The sequence below is a fragment of the Pinus tabuliformis genome, chromosome 1_1 (genome assembly GCF_031772625.1).
Source record: "Pinus tabuliformis cultivar Carrire ecotype Pingquan chromosome 1_1, CPIR1, whole genome shotgun sequence".
In the NCBI taxonomy this organism is placed as follows: domain Eukaryota; kingdom Viridiplantae; phylum Streptophyta; class Pinopsida; order Pinales; family Pinaceae; genus Pinus; species Pinus tabuliformis.
Genome location: NC_142297.1, coordinates 83980939 through 83985772, shown reverse-complemented (window position 1 = coordinate 83985772; position 4834 = coordinate 83980939). Strand labels below are relative to the sequence as shown.

Here is a 4834-nt window from a genome sequence, read left to right as displayed (position 1 = left end):
AATTTTACGCTAATGCTAACTATTTTGATGAATTATATTGTGCAATACCATTTTTAGACACTTATAAAGTGATATTTGGTGGCCTATACACCTATGCAGTAGGAATGCTACTTTCTATAGCAAGGAAAAATTGTCACATTATGAAGGAAGGTAACATAGTATCTTTTATGAAATTAAATATTAGACTTTTGTATCGTATTCTAGGCAACTATTTTGGTTTGAAAAATCACACACATTGAAAAACATATCATTTACTATTAGAATTGGGAAAATTTTGGTGAATATTGTCAATTTATTCATATCTTTGTAAAAAATAGGCATTTTTTTAACAAAATGGGTGATTGTTTTTAATAGCCAAAAGATAGCTAATTGGAAAAATTTCACCCCCAAAAATTCCCTAGGTAACACATATACTTATTCAAATCAAATAAATGAAGAGATAGAATAAATGCTATAATAGAAAAATAGTAGTAGACAATAAAACAACAAAATATCTTCTTCATAATGGAATGATGGACATGGAAAAGTAAATGGAGGTCATGTGTTTTGATCTTATTAATGATATACTTTTTGAAAACCAAAAGCCTCCTGATGGGAATGTGCAATCTAAAATGGATTGAAAATAGATAGTAATTGATCATGACTTAGATTAAGAAAAATAATTAGCAAAAGAAGAGGCCACAAAAGTTGTTGTTGTGGAAGTTAGTAAAAATTTAGCGAAAGTTGTTGTTATGAAATATCTTGAATATTCTATGGAAGAAGAGTTAGTGAAATGACTATAGAGGAAGGGGCTACAAAATACTAGTTTAAATATGCAAATGTGAATGAAGTAGGAGGTTGCAATTATTGGTGTGATGGGCACACCTTGAATTAGTTATCTAACCATTTTCCACAAGGACTTTTGACATGCCAATGGATTTCTAGCTATCCCAATAGATCTCAATGTTATCCTCTTTGTAGAAAACTAGAATGGCTTGCCCAACAACATGAATAAGGGATTGGTTTTAATCTTGTAAGCAAATTTTTAAAATCCAAGAGAGAGCCAAAATACCAAAACCTCCATAAATTGTTGATTAATAAATACTAATTATTACCATACCAAATTTGTTTCCTGAGATTGGGTTTTTAGGGTGACTCACCATGTATTGTGATTATATTAAGGTGTATGGTTTTAGTTCAATGTGTTTAATAATTGCTTTTGGGTTTCATGAGCTAAAATCATGCTATTGCATTGTTTCGATTTTGGTAGCATTTAGGTAAATGGTTCTTGTATTTATTATATCATTGTTCACTCCCGTTTCATCTTCCTATGTAGTGAGACAATTCTATATACATACATAGGCACCAAATATATTTTTATATTCACAAAAACTCTTATTTAAAAAATAGACAACAAAACAATTTCGTATATAGTCATATTGTGATTCATTTCTATAATGGTTGGAAGCATTCTCAAGTGATTACTATTAGTTTGAGACATTGAGTCACTTATCTACTAACAATGATATTTTTTATTAATTTGTTATTATTGTGATATGACCAACAATATAAGTGAATGTATTGGCAATGTTGTAGTAAAGTGTTTTTCTCCCTCCGTTAAAGTTAGGTTGCATGATGGAATATTTCTTTGTTTGAAGTGAGTTAGGGTTCATGACAGAATATTTCATCGTTTGAAGTATATATTTTAGTTTTATAGTATGGTATTTAATTTCTAATAGAGATAGAAATCATAGTGGTTGTATCATATGATAAATCGAAGGATTTGAAACAATGTGTTAATACTTGTGATTTAATGTAGTGAAATATATTTCATTATAACAATCATTGCAAAAGACAAAGTAACATTATTCCTACGTAAAATATCCTTATTGATAAATTGTTTGCATTCTAAGACTCACAATGGTTGTAGCAGATGATAAATCAAGGGGTTTGAAACAATGTCTTAATACTTGTGATTTAATGTAGTGAAATATATTACATTATAACAATAATTGCAAAAAACTAACATTATCCCAAATAAAAATCCATATTGATAATTTTTTTGATTATGGACCATATTCACTGAAACTAATTCTAAAGTGTAATCTTCTTTCTACCTAGTTCACTAATTTGTTTCAATCCACATTAAAAATTAATATTAGTGATATATGAAAACTCCAAATCCCATCATACTCACTAAAACTTATTCCATTCACTAACTCTTCTGCCTTCAACAACAATTGCTTTTGAAGTAGTTTCAAAGTAAAATTGAAACTACATTGACTAGACCTACCCTATAACAAGATATAATTATTACTGCCACCAATATTTTTTATATGATGTTAGATGTATATGTCAAATGCAGTAGCAAATTCTTATGAACTTGCCTTAAGAAACTTAAACATGATGGTGAAAAATGAAAAGGGATTGGACCCGGTATTCTGAGGGACTTTACAAAAATGGATGTGGTTGTATCCCATCCTTCCCACTACTTATTTAGCAAGTCTATAGGGTGTGGTCGTTTTAATGTCTGCAACACCCATGTTGGGCCAGATGGGTGTAACTAGTCTACTCTTTTGATGGTATCCCTCCGCTCGGCTCACCTCACACTTTCTAAATCTCTTTCATGCACAAATGTGGCAGTTGTACTATCATTACACCCATATCATCTTGATATTTTCTGGTTACCACTACTTCTACAAGCTTTTTGCAAGCAGCCATAGGACCTCCTGCTAATGGTAAAAAAGTAGGTTGCTTCTCGACGCAGAAAGACCTGGCAATATCCACTGCTTCCTGATTACTTACTTTATTCCAGATCCCATTTGATGCCAAAATTAAAAACTCACAATCAGATGTAATTTTAATCTTTCTTGTCTCTGGTTCAGCGGTTATCCATTCTTTCAAGTGTTAATCCCCTATTGCCCTAGATACAGACAGAGATCCCTGAACTCGCCAAACTCCATGGCGGAGCTCCACAATTCCACCCAAATTTTCTATCCATTGTCGCTCGTCCTCCATTCTAACTCGATGATCATGTGTAAGGGCTTCAGCGACGCCCTCTCTCCTCATAACGGCTCGACAATCCCCAGCATTGGAAACCACTAAGCTACCACCTTTAATCAGAGCGGTCACACAAGCAGTACTGCTGCCAAACTCCTGCTTCAAAAACTCAGCATCTGTTGTTAAGTATCTAGCTCTAAAGGCCTGCTCAAGAAAGTCCTCGGATTCATCTTCCATGCTGAGCATAGCGTCCACAATATTCTGCCCAATATTTTCAGCCGTGAAAGCTGCAGCTTTCTGACCACCATGACCATAGAACACACCAAAAAAGGCCTGTTTGGAATCACCGAGAACATTGGCAATGGCTTTGTGGGTATCCTCCATGAATTCTCGCCGATCTTTTTTGCGCGAAACTACATAATTAGTACCCTCCTCATTCACCTCCTTTGGCTACTCCACTTCCGGGCACGGTACGTTTAGGCCCGATAGTTGCAGTGGAATATCCAGCCTCTGCGGTCGTTTCCTTTTGAGAGGAGGAAAAGGGAACTTGCAGACATTCGAAACATTATCCTCCGGGACAATGACACGAGAAGGGAAAGGCCTCTCAGTCGGGTTCTCCCCACTCTCGATCCACAACATATTTTCATCTCTGATGGTTAAAACAGGCCTCAACGAAGACCACACAAAATTTGCGTGGACGCTGCTGCTCCTGGGCGTCTGGAAACCATGATTCCTGGGGGAAGTTGCCCATATCTCAATACCAGAATTGTGTATAAACGGGGACCTGCAGGGGCTGAAGACCGAGGGAGAATTCACTGCTACAATGCAAGCCATGTTAACAATCTGTGGATCCGCTGGCGATGATGGTGAACTTTGTTGATACCTTCGGAAACCTTTGTACTCACAGGACCTCTACAACGGTGATAAATAAATGAACTTTTCTCTCGTTTCAATTCAGTTGAATATCTCTCTCCAAACCTGTTAAACATAGAATATTCTGGGATTCTTATAGCGTTCAATCGTTTCATATGAGACGAGAGTTTGGGAAAAGTCCAGTTTTTGTTGAAATATTAATAATTCCAACTGCGGCATTTATTGCAGCGCAGTTTTTCAAAACCACCAGTCCATTCCCTGCACCGCCTTTTGCCAAAAGTTGTTTTTCCCTGGGAGGCTTCGATCACACCAACCAGCTGACGCGTGTCCACAATACAGTTTTAAAACCACTCATTCCCCGGAAGGTAAAGGTCGATAAGAAGAGGCCTTCCGATATTGACCATGACCATCTGATTTTTTGAGGGCAGATCAACGGTTGACATACAGCAACAGTCCTGCAGCATTAATTTCTTAACGTGAAGTTTTTGATTTTGACCGCCAGGCTTAACAGTAAAATAATTAATGAATTTACTCCGGTCAGTAAAGGTTGGTAAAACTTTAATTTTATTATTTGTTTAATTCATGGGAAGTATGGGCATAGGTAAACGTATATGTAATGTTTTAATTTTATTACTTTTTTATTGTCTACGGGAGTATGGTTCAAAGTAGTATGTAATGTTTTTTTTTGTTCATTGTATTGGCAATGAAAACACACAACAGTGTGAATATAGAGGAACAGGGCAGCGTGGGAAATTTTTTTTGTTGAAGTTATGTAAGGAAACAGAGCAGCGCCTGTATGTAATTTTTTTTTTTTTTTTTGAGAATATGAAATTGCCATACGCAGTAGCGGAGAGGTAATTTTTTTTGTTCTTTCTCGTTGAGAGAAAATGAGAAGGAATTTGTAGCAGAACGTGAATGTAATATTTTGTTGAAAGGGAAATGTAAAACGCAACAGCGTAAATGCAAGTTAAAAAAATTTACA

The 4834-nt window shown here is 35.4% G+C and overlaps 1 pseudogene; it reads right to left on the bottom strand.

Annotated features, from left to right (window-relative positions):
* Nucleotides 1–2886: 2886 nt before the first annotated feature.
* Nucleotides 2887–3363, bottom strand: LOC149211731 (putative protein phosphatase 2C 25 pseudogene; annotated as a pseudogene).
* Between the last annotated feature and the right edge of the window lie 1471 nt (nucleotides 3364–4834).